An 18,550-nucleotide genomic window follows, 5' to 3' on the forward strand; every position below is an offset into this window, starting at 1 on the left:
TTCCAGTAATTTCTACATCATAAGTTTTGGGGCATTTGAGAAATCTAGTTTCATGCGTGTCAAAATAGAGGCTTTATTTAGAAAAAAATCAAGATTTGAATTGCAAAATCGGACTCATTTGCATGCCTCCAAATTCAGTGCATATAGATGTACTTCTAATCTTACTTTCAGATTGCTTTCAAGCCTAATGTTTATAGTCAACAGCAGCTCACACCTCTCTATATATTACCACAGCCACTTTCCTCAGATGATTAAGCGATACAAAAGAAAGTCAAAACAATAGTGGAACAAACAACTTTTCTATGCTGTGCTTTTTGCATAATTAAGATGCCTGAGGGCCAACCCATTCACTGAAATCTGTTTTCTGTAGGGGGAGGGAAGCCTAAAATAGCAGCGTCTGATTGTCACAGAATTGGCGGAGACTTCAGTGTGCAGCTGTGCTCTGAGCCTGTCTGTCTGTCATTTAACTGATTGCTGCATCGCTGCCAACCTATCAGGTGCATCATCACCGCAAGGCACAATGTATCCCCAACTCCTTCCAGAAACATAGGGTCAAAACTGTGTATGTATAGAGCCCAGTGTGCTGCTGCATTAAACAGTTCCTCAAAATGTATTCCATTTTTGCATTACCATAACGCCACAGTGGCAGAGTTCAAAGCTCGGATTGTACAGCTGCAGATATGAACAGAGACAACCCCTACCCTACCCTTCCGATATATGAAGAGAAGAAGAAGAGTGAAGAAAGGAGAAGAGACAGTGATTTTCAGGGCAGTCCTATTTAATTACTGGGGTACAAGTGTGATAAAACACCCATCCACCTCTGAGGGCTATTACTTCCTGCCAATACCTTCATAGAAGCTTTCAGAGCTCATAAGAATATGCACGAGCATAACTCTTGGATACAACAGTCTGATTCAAAGTGCTTAGAATTTATATACAAAGGTTATTGAAGGTTAATGCCCAAAAATGGTGCCAGATTAGACGTTACCGAGGCTTGAGCACACAGTTCGGTTTCCATTCACAAGCTTTGTCATCAGTTTGAGAATTCAACATGCATAATGAATGAAACAATAAAAACAATTAGCACAGACAATATTCTTCCATTATTTGATCACCTTTTGTATAGTGGCAATTTCTCGGCATTGAAAAACTGCAATCATTATCGCTGAGAGATTAATTAACCCATTGCATTTTTAGGTCATAATGGCTAATGCAAAATACAGTTTATAGAACAAAAGTTTAGAAAAATACTTAGTAATAAATAGTCATATATCTTTGTCTAGAGAAAAGACTCAATTGAGGAAGATGATGTTCATATGTTTGAATGGACCTTTGGTCTTTGACACGTCATTATTAAGACTTTTATATGACTAACATGCCTTGTTTTACGTGACATGTTGTTAAATGTGATTAGGAAAAGCTGATTTCTTAGTGGCAGCTAATAGTGATCCAAATAAAGAATAAATAGCGTGTGCACATTACGTCAGCTTCGTGTAATTTTTTAACAGTGCCAGTGTGTGACTGCATGGCAGTATCTCCAAATATTAATTAGCCTTGTCTGTGTATCTGATTACTGACATGCCTGAAGTGAGGGTGATAAAAATGCAGTGTGGTTTATCGGCTCCCTTCCCTTTTGAAAAGGAGGTACAGATAAAAGTGGTATCATGAGGTTCATGCATGGTGAATCATGTCCACAGTTTTTCTTCTCTCTTCCGAAGTCAATAGGCCTGTAACGTGAGCACAGCACCCGGCTGTCCCTTGGCAGGCTGACTGAGCCCGCTAATGAAAACAGAGGAAGGGAAGGGAGGGAAAAAAGGAAACGGAGAGTTCTGTGTGTCTGAACAAACACAGAAGGAATACCTTCAAGGTCACCATCAGAGTGAGGGAGATATAGTGAGTGATTGAGAGATAGAAGACGAGACGGGTGAAGTAATGATGAGACAAGAAAATTGGGTCTCTGAGAGAGAAAATAAAAACAGAAAACTTTAATTCTGCACTTTTTCGGCTGCTCAGTAAAGCATTGTGGCTAACGACATCAAATTGAAATATAAATAATTCTTTGTTTTCACACTTCACTTATCTTTTTAAGTGTTGAGAATTACACGAGCTTTAGAACAATAAAACAATGCAACAAGAGAATACAAAAAATAGCCAGGCGCTGTATCCTACTGGGCAAACACACAAATGGGCTTTGTTTCATTTTTATGACCATCTTAACATTACTTTATCAATAACAAATCAGACATTCTTGATAGCTCAGCACTCAATGTAATAGGCAACAGAGCAATCCTCGGAGCATGCTAAAAGTGTTGAAGTAAAATCACAGCCGTGTAACGGGAAGAGAAATGGAAAGAGGCTTGTCATAAGGACGTCAGAATCCGGACTGTTCCAGAAATACCCAAGTGTGGACATACACTCAGGCGTGACGTTACAGCAAACCTATTATCTGCTATTCTGTCACTTTGGCTTTTCCACTACAAAACTTGGGACCAGATTCAATTTCAGCACTTGAGATGTCTGCTCCTCTGACCATCACAAAGCCACTCTCTCTCTCTCACCATTCCTGAGAGGGTGTGTCCCCTCAGGGAAGAAGATGCTGCTTTTTTTACAGCACTTCACCCAACCTTAAAAAAACACTTAGCACCATATCCACAGCTGATTTTTTCCCCCCGCAGTATTACAAGCCACAGTGCTGCCACTAATCACAAACTGTCCTGAAAAACATATACAGAATGTTCGCTGAGTATGCAACTGTCAAAAAAGATAGCTGTCCAAATGGAAACTTTTCAGGATGGATGCAGTTATTCAGCTGCATTCAAGATAACAATTCAGTCTTAAAGAGCTCATTATTAAAATTATATCAGAGACATGGAAAAAGGGATAGAGGCGGAAAAAATGCCCGAGATCTAAGGACAGGTGGCCTTATATCACAGAGGGGTGCCAGTCCAAGTGACTGCTTTTGATCCTTCTGTTAACCTGCATCAGACTTGCTTGACAACACACCAAAAAACAGACCTATCAGTTACAGAGAGCTAACTTTCATGTGACGTCTGGCTGTCTGTTTCTACACGTGTCCTTAACCCCTTCTCAACCCTCTTTAAAGAGGCAGAAAAGTCTGTTATGTAAAAAATATTGCAGTTTCTTGATGTCTCAAAAAGAAATTCTCTGCTCACAAACACAACAGAGTGAACATCGGACACACTTCTCGAACCTTAATCAATTTTAAACACTACCCTTTGTCACTCTTTCATGCGTATCGTGTCATTTGATGCAAGGGTTAGTCAGAGCGGGGATGGCAATCTCAACTAAATCCATGACAGTTGAAAGACACGAGCCTTTCCGTCTCTGTCTCAGCGGCCCTTTGTTTCGCGGTGTTGTTGTTTCTCACCTCTTTTGTTTCGATAGCTCAACGTTTCACTCGATCAGGCTTTTGTCAAGAGGGACCTGCGTGTTCAGTATTAAACTCACAGAGGAGAATTAAGGAAAGGATGTTACACAGATCAAACCGGAGGACTCCCGGGTCTCTTACTCTCTTCAATCAATAGTCAGGATAACACCAGACGGCCTCAAGAAGCAAATACGGGCATAAACATACATTACAACTGTGTGACAGAACTTCAACACACAAAACTGCATAACTATGGTTGACTTGAAGTATATGGCTAGATAGTTTGTAAAATATCACTTAATTATGCTAGGTTGTGTACTTTATGAATGTGTGAACAGATCGATGGCTACTATGCTTGCATGCCTAATAAACAGCCAAGCCTTATTTGAAATGGACAAGCTTGCATCTGTATTGACGCCTTTAGTTTCTAAGGTATAGGTAAAGCAGGTCCCTCAAGAGTATGCACAGTCATACTCTGACTCAATACAAGTCTGTTTCTGGGTTTCCTAGCTGGTGTGGCCAATTAGTGTGATATTTGGTGACAGAACAGTGTAGGAGCTGGGACAGTCCTGGTGTAATTGTTGATGTAAGTGTACTTGCCTGCTTGGTTACGGGTGTGGGGTGGGGGGGGTGGGGGGGGGGTGGGGGATGTGGGGGGGGGGGTGGGGGGGGGGAGACACAGTACAGGGTTGTTCTCATGCAGCGCCTAATTAATAGTGATATCATCTGATACTATAGCTTAAAGTTGTTGAGGATTTCTGATCACCCCGCTGGTGTGTGGACTTAGGAGGGCTGCTCGTTGCACCGTAATTGCAAAGCTTTGGCTTGGTGTCACAATTAGAGTGGAAAGCAGCCTTATTATATCCACTGTTATAATCTCTGCCAGACCCTATTTACCCCTGCTCTAGTTTGGTTCCTTTTCTTTTGAAACTGTTCCAATCTGTATGGAATTCAGACACTAATCCAAATGACTGCAGGTTTTTTTTAATAGGGGCTCATGCATCGGCGTACAGTCTGGATTTTCGCAGGAAAGGTGCAATAATTACAGTGACAAGACAATAAACACGGAGAGGGATATGTAGTAAAACAAGATTTGCGGTTAAACATCAATGTCAGGCATCATATTGCAGGGAGCGCGTAGAGGTTTCATTTGACCAATAAACAGTGTGCAAGTTTATTGAAATATGCCGTATTTGAAAATGATCATATAGCGTTTTTACGGTATGTTCTGGAATGGAGCTGTTGCCTTTTTCTCCACAGACAGAGTTCTCTCTCTAGTTCACACATTCTGGTGGTCTGAATGACAACCCACTTCTCCATTTAATTATTTTTCGGGCCAGAGGAGGACACAGGTGGAACAGCGGAGCAAAGTCATTTGTAGAGCAGCTTGAAAGAAACTCCTCCAGTGTCTTATTAGACTGTGTGGGTCAGACAAAGAAACACTGTGGGAAAAGCACACAAAGCATGCTGAAATAGCATCTGACTTCAGTTGACGATTCTGCGCCTCATCTCTGAAGAAATGCTAACCAGCATCTTTCCTTTTCGACCTCTCTCTGGGATTACTTCTAACCAGTCACTCTCTGAAGGCTCCTCTGCAGCGCTCCAGCCAGAAAGACACATCATATTTATCAGAAGAACAGAGGAGCTGCACAGAAAAAAGGGCAGAGACAATTTAAGTGGTGTCTTTGATAAAGCAGTGTTTTTGAAGCACAGCCCGTTTAGCTTCAACAGGACAAGAGGAAATAAGGATGGGAAAGTGTGTCTCGCGATGGTGCTCCACATCAATACACACCGCTGATACCTGGGTGCCTCCTGAACAGAGGAGAGACTCTAAAACCGCCCCTCCTCCCTTTAAACTTACGCTCTTTGATCTTCTCCCTCTTGAATATAAAGACGGTTACTGCCTGCACCACAGAGAGTTCAAGCACCCCACAAACCTCCACCGCACCACCAACCTCAATATCCACAGCATGTGCTTCTTCACTCCCAGAAAACTTTAGAAAGGTGGGAGAGGAACTTTTCCCTCAGCACCAGATAGTCATCTTTACTTATGCTGCAAGACGGAAGGTGGCTGTGCTGTTGTGAGCTGGTGAATTAGTAGGTCAGCGCTTTGATAGCAGCATTTACCGGGCCAAATGATCACTTTTCTTGCCGTTTATCTGCCTCTATTCCTCCGTATTGATCTAAGTTTTTGTCTTGGTCTATCAAAGGTAGAGGCAACACAGTTTGTTTTCAACGTGATTTCTTCGACCTACGCCAATTAATAAGGCTGCAGCAGTATCAGTTGAGGACTAAATAAGACTCTGGGTACCACTGAGATCCAGCAAAAGCCTTTCCTGACAGATTCAATCTCTTCTTCCCTCCTCCTGACTTTTTGTTTCTTTCATTTTGCTGCGCTTATTACAAAATAACTTGGTATTGCAGAATGGTTTGAGGCTTCTATCATTTAGATTTGGTTGGGTGCTTGGAAATATCTTTTTGTTATATCTACATTTAGAGCATTTGTCATGACTGACTCGCAGCGTGTTTGATGTCTACTGTTTTTATGCATATTGATGTTCCATTTTAGTTAAATCTCCATGGTGTTACGTTGTTGTTGTTGTCAACAAAAGAAAACCACAAATGCTGATGTGATGCATAACTATCTGATAAGCTGGCTTATGTATCACTGCTCTGCAATGTGTTTGGAGCTGTTGAAACATTAAAGCTTACTGGGTGTTTTCTGGTATGACTTGAATCATTAAGACAATGAAAGTGTTTAGGTTTGTAGTTGCTGTAAAGAGGATGATATGGCACTTTCACAAATAAGAAATGTATATTCTAAGAACTGTGTTTGCTCATATTTAATGTTCTACTCAAACTCTCATTTTGGGTTTGTAAGGTTGAATATTTTGTTGGAGTGTGGGAGTCATTTGAATAAAAAGTGAGAAAACACCAAACTAACAAAAACTGTCCATGGAAACAGAAAGCAGTGCCATGTATGCTCAATAGGGATATTCTCCTTCTCACCATTCTCACATTTGACATTTGTTCGAAAATGGTCAGTTGCATTGTTTCCTCTGTCACCCTATTATGGGTTCACTTAAAAGCTCAATTACAGTACGTGTTCATATGATCTGTTTCACGGCAAAAAGGTTTGTTATGTTGACACTCTGTATGTTGATTGTTATAGCACTTTCCAGCTTTTACTTGTGCACAACAAATTGCTACCCTCGGACATTGAGATGGCTTTTCCTTCTATCAGATTTGCAAGTAGTTTGATAAAGGCTTTTGGCTCGTCTTTCATGGATAGTTTGGTTCTATTAAATGTTCAGCGGCAGAAAAGACAATTCTTGGCAGCGCTGTGTAGTCTAACCACCAATATAAAGTAGACACAGTGGAGTGGTTTCACCGGCCGCAGCCAACTGGAGGTGGGCGACAGTTAGGGCTCTCCCGTCCCGTGAGAACGGAAACTGTTAACACAGCAATGGCAACAGCATTGCTGAGTGGCACTAACAGGGGGAGGGGCTGTGTAGTGAGAGGACTCACCTCTCTCTACCCTCAAGTTTCCCCCATCGAGCAAAAAAGCTTTCTCTTGTCTCTTGGTTGGGTGTAATGTGCGTCAGGATCTCTGGAATTCAATTACTGTTCCCTTTTAGCCGCGCCTGTAATCTTCCTGTTCCAGTCATATGCTCTGGGTGCCAGCCAGTGTCACACACTTTTCCCAAAATCATTTATTTTATGACAAGCCAGCGAGAGCACAAACTGCATGAACAGATCTGGACCCATTCAGCCCACCATTTTGCCTAAACCTAATTACGTTACATTTGGGGGAATGTCACTATAAACTGTGGGGGTATAACAGTGTAGTCTCTAATGAGTGTTCAATTAAACAGAGAGCACCCACAAGGCAAACCAGGCCCAATAAAGCCAACTGAATGCTTTCCAATTGACACAGTCTAATCTTGAAGTATCAATAAAGTCTTGAGTCAACAATCCATGTTGGTACCAAACACTTCACAATGTAAAAATACATCCTGCCCTATCGACTAAGAACACCTTCTCACCAGAAGATCTAAAAATTAGTTTTGTCTAAATGCATACAACGTTAGATATATACATTTCATGACGTTAAAATGACAGTAGTAATGTTAATTAATTGTTCACCCCTAATAGTGATATCACTTCAAAGTTTGAACTGAAAATAGAAATCAACCAGCACCAGAAAAAAGGAGAACAAAATGTAGTCTGGTTTCCATCCAAAGGTGACAAAATCTCCTTTAAAGCAACTCTAAAGCTTAAATGTAATGTCTTTGTCGTTTAATCCTTAAAACCCTTGAACCGAAGTTAAATAAATATATTGTGCTCAAACATGTGTGTGACTATTTCTTTGCCTGGCACAGAAACTGCCAGTAGAAGCCCACAATAACAACTCTGCTTTCTAAACCGTGTCCATGATCTTTCTTTAACTTTCGGTAAAGAGAAAACAGTCATCGGGCTTCAGGTTAGAAAACACCCACATGGGTCTTTTCGAATGGAAGTGACAATAACGTTTTTTTACAAAGAGTTCAGGTTGTAGGAACTCTCGCACGGTTAATTGTTGCTTCACACAAAGTTAGAAGGATTGAGTGAGAAGAGGCGATGGAGCGTCTGTGGGCATTGTCATCACCTCTGACAAACATGCGGTTGTGTTTAATTATCAAGTGTTTACTCTCCTGCCCCGCACGTCAATCTCATGGACCCCCAAAAATCTGACACACACTGTGGCCCCACGCTATTAACTAGAGTCAACAGAGCAATGATCTGTGCCTGGTGTTCCTGTCTGGTGATAGGTGAGGATCTGCACCTCCACCCCCCCCCCCTCGCTCCACCTGCCTCTCCTGTCTGCCGGAGTTAATTTATCTGGGTGATAAGCAGGTGGACGAGGGGAGGAGAGGCCCTCAGACTGAGCTTCCCTGTCAGACCTGGCAGACTGAGTGACAATGCTAATAGCCCGCTCCCATTAACCTCACCACACGCTTCACCTTTATCTACCACGCAAAAGACTGTTTGTTTGCTTGTTGGATGATAATATTTACCTCGTGATTTGGCGGGCCCCAGACATGACGAATATATTTGTGCATTTTGAGGAGGCGGCTGTGATTCACGTAAAGAGGGGAGCTGCTGAAAGGAGACGCTGCTCTCTACAGCTCCAGTCTGCGATAAGGCGTAATGTCCTTAGCCTAATCTCCAACTTTAAAATGAAAGAATATTCCTGTTTCCCTTTTCTTACTTTTAAATGAACAATGTCCTTGTCGCCCATTATTCTACCGTGCTCTTGGCTCACCACTATACAATACAGTTCAGCCTCATAAAGCACAATGCATCCGCACGTTGCATTCGGACAGTAAATTATTATCTCGGGGCCACGGTCCAGTTATAAAGAAGTTTGGTGTTTGTATACAGTCCTGTGGTGAGCTCAGTGCTCCAGTGCCAGGCATTAGACTGAGAGATATTGCTTTAATTGGAGAGTTACTGATCCTGCAAGGCATTTGGGTGCCAGACGTTAGCATCAATGCTTCTCGCTGTATTCTGCTGCGCAATCACAAAAATGATATTGGGGCGACAGCAGGTGATCCATAAAAGCTGTGTTTTAAAGCCTTGTTAATTATTCCTTCAGAAGTCTAATGAACAATGGGGATAAAACCTTGTGCGGAGCAAATCTATTTGTGGGAGAGGAAGAGTGAACTATTTTTCAGAAACAGTACTTCAGAGCCTTACCCCATCTTATCTGTCAACATGGTTCTATCATTATTAAGCACACACACACACACACACACACACACACACACACACACACACACACACACACACACACACACACACACACACACACACACACACACACACACACACACACACACACACACACACACACACACACACACACACACACACACACACACACACACACACACACACACACACACACACACACACACACACACACACACACACACACACACACACACACACACATTGTATGCTTTGATCATGCCCCTGATATTAGCTGGTACAATATTTAATCGCCATGTACACTTACAGGGATCTGGTGTTTGGATGGAAATATGAGCTGAACATGGTGTATCCATGCATAATGAAGCAGATGCCGAAGATTATATAGTTTGGCACAGAATTTGAATATGCATAGATTATCTCCTATTTGATTTAGCAGCTGGCGTCTCGGTGCCGATGTGTATAGTACATCACTTACGGATACCGGGACCTCTGCATTCTTGAATTTGGTTTCAGTGTAGTTTATCATATTTCCTTGTGGAACAGACATTGTATTCTGTCTTTGGCTGGAGAGGGCTTAGTACACGGCAGGCCTGCCAGCTCTTTCTCTCCGTAAGAGATATGAGAAGAAGGAGATTAGCTCAGCTACCCATCCATGACCTTGATATTACGATGAAGACGGATAAGAGCTTTCTTCCTCCACCTGCTCAAAGCCTGCAAGGCTGTTTAAACAGCAGGCCAGGCAGTCATCATCCATTTAAAACAAATGTCTTCAGCCATTCGGTACCCCGAGTCAATTAATGATGTCATACGCGAGAAGAATAAAACAAATGCTCGCAATGTCCTGCAGCCTCCAGAGAGACGATTACTGTACGGAGAGCCGTGGAGTTTGGGATAGTGGCTGCACAGCACTTTGCCCAACAAGTCTTTTTGATTAAAACTTAATTTAAACACAGCCTCGAACATAATAGGAGCGTGCTAAAAATGTTCCACTGTTAACCAAACTGTTTCACTATTTACCCTCTCTTTGACAAACAAATTGTTAATCCCATGCTAACAATGTGATGAGATTACAAGAGTGTGCTTTACAGAAAGCACATTATCTAAACCCACAAAAAGACCCTAAAATAACTGTTTGAAATAATGAGTAGGGCAGAAGAGATCCGCACTCCATCTTCACCTAACAAAGAGATTAAAAATGCAATGTGGAGCTCAAGCACCGCGCAATCGCTGACTGTACTAAAAGAGGCTGGTTAAGTTGCTGTTTCCCTAAGCAGGCACAAACTTTATCTTTTCTCCTTAAACCACATCCAAACTGGGATGATGTATCTTTATTGCATGTTTCTACAATTAATTCCAGTTACGGTAACAATGCACAATATTCTGAATTAGCACTTTTTGTTTATAATAACATTAAAATGCCTATTGATAATAAATTGAGGTTATAATCCTGTATTCTTTAGTACATAAAGAATGTTTTTTTCTGCCTCCATGTGTAAGATTAATACATTAGTGTACATGCATAACCTACTTTTATGCTGAACATATACAGTAGGCGTATGGACACATCATATTTTATGGCCTGGTCTGTGACTTGCTTCATGTAGTAATGTTATCTTTATATAACTACATTTTGTCATCACTGTGGCAGTGTTTTCACATTTTAATATCAGCACCTCATTGGTAATTCAGCCTGGATTGCATGTCCACGACTTGCTCATTACTGAGTCTCACTAAAAGCAACTGCAATTGTCCACTGTTGGCCAGCATGTCATGGAGGAAGTGCTGAGAGAGCGTACCTTTCTTTTACCAGAAAGCACTGAGAGTATTGAAGAGATGGCATTAGGACATAATGAGTAAAAAATGTCTCTCTTACACCGGGCCAAGAAGCTGATGGGATTTTCATGCTCGACTGACTCTCAGATGCATTCGGCAGACAGCAACCGTGCAGGACATATTTGTTGGTTGCTGATGTAGTGGTAAACAGCTGTTGCTGTGTTTTGAAATACAGTTAAAGGCATGAATTTGGACAACGTTTTGAATGTGTTTTGTGCAAGTGCCAGGAGACATGTTAGGAAGAAACAAGTGTGAAATGCTGGCTGAAGAGAAGAAAACGTTCTAATCTTTGCTCAAGAATTGGAAACAGATTACAGAAACCACAGAGCATGACTGTCCATTTAAGGAAACAATTTGTCATCTGAATAGAATCAATTCCAAAGTCAAGCATGTTAGATGTGTTTTTTGAGTTAAAATGTAACTAAAAAGATTGGAGACTAATGATCATGAGGGATATTTTAATTATATTTGAATAACACACACTACACTCATTAACTTAATTTGCAGCGAAAGGGAGATGGGGATTTCTAGATACCAATAAAGCCTCTTCACACAACTAAGAAGTAATTTAAACTAGTTTGAGAGAAGACTGTGTCCCTTACAAGACCTCTTTATGTAAGTCCCTGGATTTGGCTAATAAAGCTGAAAATGCCCTTTGACCATAAAGTGAACTGATGTTATTTTCTGAGAAAGGCTGTTAATTCATACAGCATGCAGGCTCAAATGCACTAGAGGCAAGACAAGGGAAAAAAAGGAAACATAGGAGGAGGAAAGGGAAAAGATGAGAGGATAGGGGGGGGCAAAAAAGGGAGTGTTAGCAAAGCAGAAACAGAGGTGTGCATGGAAAGCAGGATGTGATGGTGTGCCAAAATTATCCACTGATCCATACCGAAACAGATGCATTTGATCACAGCAAATCTCGGGCTTAGAGCATAAATACATAATAAACAAAAATTAATGGAGGCAAGCGGCATGCATGTGTTTCATCGGCCTGTGAGTTACCACTACAGTGACTGGAGCAGGGCAGAGGCATCCATATGGATGCTGCTTAGAGAACAGACTTGTTAACATATTTCCTTCACTGCTCCTAGCAAAGCGTTACAGAGATGGAATACATATCAGCCACATTTAATAACAACAATACAAGTCTATGTGGGAGGGTTTTAAAAAAAAAAAGAAACTAAATATGATACAGCAAAAAAAATGTCCTGCCAAGCATGATGCCAAATTGGATCAATATCTCCGGGCAACTGTTACTATGTAGAGCAAAGCACTTATTGTAATGTGCTGTACAGGCTATATACAGAAAGTACTCAATACCTCGTAATGAAACAGGGATATACAGGGAAATACTTCAAGAAACTGTGCAACACAAACACTAATTTGACAATCTAGCAGATGTCAAAGGCCTTGTTTTATCCAGTAACAACTGATCACTACTAATACTGCAAATGTTCTGTGCAGAGTTGTGGAGAAGAAATGAGCTGGACTACTCGCAGCTCCAATTCTATGGCTTGCAATTAGAACCACAATTTTTTTCCCACTAGTGCAGCAGAAAACATGAAGAAGTCAAGGATGATGAATTAGTCTAATGATTCCACAGTAATATCGCTCAGAGACAGCGCTGGAGGAAATTGCTGTTCCCAAGCGAAAGGCCTAAAATTACCCCTTAAGATACGGTTGAACTTTTGCCATTGCGCTCTCTGTTGGCATCATTATTCAGTGAACCCTCTTGTTTGTGGTGGTATCAATCGGATTCTACGGTACCTCCGATGGCCCTCATTGCATCGTTCCCTCATTCCCTCTTTCACCTCTTCTCTCTTTTGCCCTCTCCTGTCTGTATGATCTGGGGCTATAACAAGCATACAAAGCCCAGTGGGATGCTAATGCTAGCTGCCACAACGCCCTCTATCTCCCTCCCTTTTCCCTCCGTCTGCATGTCACATATGAATGCCCAATCTGAGTCGAGTCCGGGACGTGATGGAGGAGGTATGTATTGTATAGACAGTCTCAGAAGGCTGGCCTCTGTAGTGGAAGACAAAGGGCAGAGGCAAACATGATAGAAAACATAACGCACACATACACACATAATGCCATGAGGCCTCAGGGGTGAAGGGCACAGGAGTCAACCCAGCGGTTCAGTGGTGATCGCTAATTAGTGCACAGCTCCGACCTTGACACGCCATCCTTTCTCCTCCGTCAAGAAGCAGTTGCTGCCACAATGCAACACAGACGGGGAGAAAAGCCTCGGCTGAATGAGATCTATTGATGGCAGGGTGAGCAGTGAAGAGGCGAGGAGACAGGAATAAAAACATTGCCACAACGCTTGACGTACTCCCTCAGCAACTTGCTGTGACTTTGGTTGTTGCACCCTCATTTGAATGCATTACACAAACTCAGAATACAAAAACAGAAACCTCAATAAATAAAGCCTGTGTGTTTCAGACTGTGCCAGTCTGCGCTGATCTGGGCCTTTCAGCCCACTCTGCATGATTAACAGAGGTAGCAACGTTTTGCTTGAATAAATTAGAAACTCCACTGGCTGTCCACTTTTAGCAGTGAGGGAGAGGGAGATACACAACCGATACGTCTTTGTTTGCAGAATCTCCAAAGGGCCCAGTAATTGAATATTCACAAAAATCCAATGTTTACGCCAACAACAAAAGAAATTAGATAAAGCAGAAACGGAGGCAGCAGAAATGAAATGTGTCCGTCACAAGAATAACTCCATGCAAAGCCCCTCAAAGTTACTATATATGAAACTTTCTTTTATTCTCCCAATGTTGAGTCAGCAGGCACTATAATGCATCCTGTCTCTTACTTTTAATTATAATCAGAAAATGTCTCAATGTTCAAAAAAAAATATTGCTTCGGTCGTATCTATCAGTTTATTATGTGGTGAAAAATTACCCCTTTAAATTTTAAAACCACATCCAAGACATAAAGAAACGTTCAGTTCAGGGCAGGACAGACTGAACCCTTTATCATGTCCAAAAGTACTTGCTCTGCGGAAAATTCATTTACCGTTAATACTATAAATATTACCATTATATTATAACTCACTCACCAGGACAGACACTTTAAAACTGACAAAAAGAGGGAGGACAACTGACTAATCTGGTACCATAATAACACTTCGTTCAGAAAATCGGAATGAAAAATGTCTTAGTGTGGGCGTGTTGCTACAGGTCGTGTAAGAACATTAACAAGAAAATAAACAGGACTTTTTTAAGTAATTAATAAATTCAAGGCAATACAAGTAGCCAAATGATCTCATTCAAAAAATGCATAATGCAAATATATAAATATAAATAAAGACGGACTGAAAGGTGTTGCGCACTACCTGCCATGGTACATCAACATAACAATTTACAGGCTGGCTTTAATCTAAATGGCTAGCATGAAGAGACTGGATAAGTAAGTAAGTATTAAGTTATAAGTAAGTTAGTGTGAATAGGATTTCTGAAATAAGCAACATTGTCTAGTATGATATTCAGGTTCATGATCTGTGTTATAATAAACCTGTGCAAGTATTTTTGGTCATTGAAACGCGTGTATCCCTCCAAGCATCATCAATGCCATTGGGAGAAACAAGGAGGTTGCGTACAGGGGCTGGGGATCTAACCACCAACCTTGGTATTGGTAGACCACTGCTCTACCCTCTGAGCCACAACCGCACCCTGAGCTCCTCCCTGTGCGATCGGAGTCACTGAGTATTTTGCTTTAGAGTTTGCACATGTGCATGTTGGTGCACAGGGCCCCCTTGAAAACCCCTTAAGAGCTGTGCGTGCTACATCATGGTTTATACAAATTCAAGACTGCATTTCCTACCTCTTTAAAGGTATCATGATAAAGGCACTTTTCTCCTTTCATCTGCAAGCCTTACTCTTTCTTGTTAGAACCAGATGCCAACAGTACCCAGAATGCAACACTACCACAGTTCAGTTACATATGTTGGTGTGTTATGCTAGTAGCAGGTAATATAGCCTAGAGACACAAGCCTCAAGGATAGATCTGTTAAACTCAATTCTTTCTTGATCGATCAGAAATGATCAGATATAAGGCAACTCTCTCTGGATCCACAAAAGGCGTTATACAACTTGTTTCTGTATGCAGTAGTACTCCCCCAGACCTGTAAACACACTTTGATGTGTACAATTTCCCCTTTAATTAAATAATGATATGCAAATAGAGGGGTATTCAAAAAAAGGCCTGAAATGTTATGTATGTGCTAAGGATAAATGATCTCTAACCCTATTGCCCCTGCAACAATTTACTGTGAGAAATGACAATGTTATGTCTTTACAAATAGTCTACAATAGTAACCTAACAGTAAGCCTCTGGTGGTCCAGCAGCATACAGATACTCGTTTTTTGTAATTAATCTGTGTGCCTTTTTCCGGGTTTCTTGCATTTATGACTTTTTCATAAGTGGTTTCATGTATAATGGAAGCCGGGGTAGTGAAGAATGTAAATGAATAGTCTGGCTTTTTAAGGAGGCTAGTTTCACTGTTTACACGCTCGACTTGTACCGGGTCGACCTTAGTTAACAATTTACGGTGGAACTTTCTCTATCTTTCAGCCAGTACTCTGCATAAAATGTATCTGGAGTCAATAGGCTTTCAGCACGTCTGGCTGCACTTACTCAACCCCCTTTTAGGCTGTCTGTTCCTGTTGTCCTCTTCATCTCCTCCTCCTCCTCCACCTCCTGTCTGCCTTCTATTAGCAGACCTTTGGGTCAAGGTCCCAGAGCAAGAGATGTGGAACACTGAGTTCTCTGGCCAAAGTTCCCCCTAAGCATCAGAACAAGTCAAGTGTCGACCAAGAAAAAGACTTTGAAGAACAACTGGCATTTACATGAAGATGAACGTGTGTGCAATCTGAATCTTTCCAAAAAATATGAAGCACACTACTTTATGAGCTTCCGAATCACACAACTTCGTGAGCTTAAGGGCTGCATGGTGAACGACTTTACAAAAAGAGCACAAATCTATTATCAACAGAGATAACTACTGTCCTTGGCAGTTAATGGGTGCCTGTGTGGAGTACAAAAGTGTTGTATGAAGAGTGTTGTCTGAGTAGGCAGCCGTTAGGGAACTGAGCCATGTCTGTGTGCTCAGCAGAGTACATCAGGACAGAAAGCGATAACAAAGAGGGACGACAAAGGATTTTGATGAGCCCGAGGTGTGTGTGTGTGTGTGTGTGTCCGAGTGTGTGTACATAGGTGTTAGGGTCACCCTCCAGTCACAGGGTTAATGACTACCACGATCGGGGAGGCCTTCTCACTCTCCTCCTGGCCATCCATGCATTTCCCTGTCAGAACAAAGTCTGCGGGGCGTGGGGTGTTCAGTCCAACGGATATTGGGTATGAACACAGGAATACAATTTATCATGCATATAAAACCACAAAGCTGGCCTCAGAATATACAGAGTGCATAAAAGGATGCTCAGAACGTGGTGGGGAAACAAAAAGAGGGGAAGAAACCATAAAGAGAGGAAAACCCGGGCTTCAGCCAGTCCACCCTCAGCTGGGAGATAAAGATGACAGATATCTGCTCCACTTCCAGCCCAATCTCTTTAATGCTAAAAGGAGCCAAGGATAGGAGCAAAGAGTAAGGAAAAAGAATCGGGCACGAGGTACAGCAACTCTTTCCCCCCCCCCCCGAGTGTGGTTTAAATGCAGACGTCGCACTCTCTCCATCACTACGCCCCGTCTCGCCTCCCTGTCTCATCCTATATCTCCGACTAACACACGCATGTTTGTGGGGAGAAACACCAACATCAGGTCCCTGGGCGGATGTGCTTCCCAGTGTTCGGCTCAGAAAAAAGGGATTGTTCAAATGCTGAATAATTACCATGATAATCATCTCCATCCCACAAGGGTCTAAAAATGCATACCTGACATCTGACATTTGATACCCATGGCTCCTCTGGCAATTTGCATAATCACATTCCTGCTTAATTCCCATGCATATGTTTGGAAAACAGAAACAGAGGGTGAATATTTCGTATTGTGGAGTGGGCACGGTAGGAAAAAGATACCACAATACGGTGGAAATACATTAAGGAAAACGATTTTTTTTAATAATAGATTATTTGTGAGATAAATAAATAGAAACTAATTAGAAAATATGATTAACAGATTCATCAATAATGACAATAACAACTTGTAGCAGTAACACTCTACAACAATGGTAGTTTAGATTGTGTGAAGACCTTCAAGGCATTTTAAAATACTCTACTTGGCACCTTAAATGTACAAAACAGTAGTGTAACCCATGAAGGGGCATTTAGACAGTCAGTTATAGCTTTCTAGCAGTTGCTGTTTATCGCAAGAAAACAATTATTTTAATTTTCAAAGATGTTCAAGTACCATAGAGTTAGATGTAGCATCAGCAACAATGATTTCCAGTACTGTACATTTTAATAAGGCCTGCTAATGATCCAGAAGATAATTTGCAGGCCTTATTAAAATGTACAAATGCATTTACAGTTTACAAGACAGTCCATAAGCATTGAGGCATGAAGGTTTCCATTGTTTTGATTCCGTACCAGAACACATTGGATTTGAAATGAAAGACAACAATGATGTTTATCATGCTGGGTACTGTTGGCACCTGGTTTTGACAATAAAGAATAAGGCTTGCAGATCACACGAGAGAAATGCTTCTATCATGATACCTTTAAAGAGTTAGGAAATGCAGTGTTGAACCGATATAAACCGTTATGCAGCATGCACATATGTACCATGGGGTACCAATCCACCAATCCAGAGGAATAAGGCCATGTCTGGTTTTTGTGGCTGCTAAACCTCCACAAAAACAAAAGTGTGCCAAATGGGCTGCGCCTGTGCCATTTTCACCTATATAAAACAAGGCAATATGAATATATTTGGCGCAATAATGGCCACCTTGTATGCAAATTAGTCTGATTGCAAAAAAGAGTCCAATTTATAAAGATCAGCGCTAATAGCCACACGCTGTTACAGTTACAATATTAGCGTCCCCAGACTGTTGGTGGTAACTAAAACACGGTTTTACTGACTCACTGGGCTATAAACTCCCAAACAAGGTTTCTCAAAGTCACGTTCAGATTGCTCAACTGTAGTTTTGAGAATTGCCTCTGCACCTTGTCGTTCAGATATATGTGTGTTCCTTTATCTTTCTGCCTTTGTTCTGCCTTCTGTGTTCTTGGCGCAAAGGCAACATTTATACTTTGCCACATGGGTAATTGTAATCAGACGCAAATGAAGGGCAAATTGCACTCAGCTGCACATTTTTATGGGCATGTTTGCGTTGTAATATCATTAGCACAATTTCTTTTGTGAATCCGACCTTGACAAAGGGAAACTAGCGGTTTCAAGTGATGTGCAATTCATGGAGCTAGAAATCCCTTTTTTGTTCATTTACCCATCTTTGTGGCGGGTATTGTGCCTCTGCATGAAGAGCAGATTGAGTTGAATGTTCAAGTAGCCAATGAAATATAATATCTAATAAAAAACATAACAATTATTCATATAAGGATCATATATCAAGTTTTATCTCTGGGTTTCATAGTTTTCACATCTTTCCTG

At 41.4% G+C, this 18,550-nt stretch overlaps 1 protein-coding gene across 2 annotated transcripts in view; it reads right to left on the bottom strand.

Annotated features, from left to right (window-relative positions):
• Positions 1 to 18,550, bottom strand: part of camta1a (calmodulin binding transcription activator 1a) — a 281,808-nt gene that overhangs the window by 202,000 nt on the left and 61,258 nt on the right. The gene's annotated exons all lie outside the window — the stretch shown is intronic.

Source organism: Trematomus bernacchii, unplaced genomic scaffold, assembly GCF_902827165.1.
Source record: "Trematomus bernacchii unplaced genomic scaffold, fTreBer1.1, whole genome shotgun sequence".
Classification (NCBI taxonomy): domain Eukaryota; kingdom Metazoa; phylum Chordata; class Actinopteri; order Perciformes; family Nototheniidae; genus Trematomus; species Trematomus bernacchii.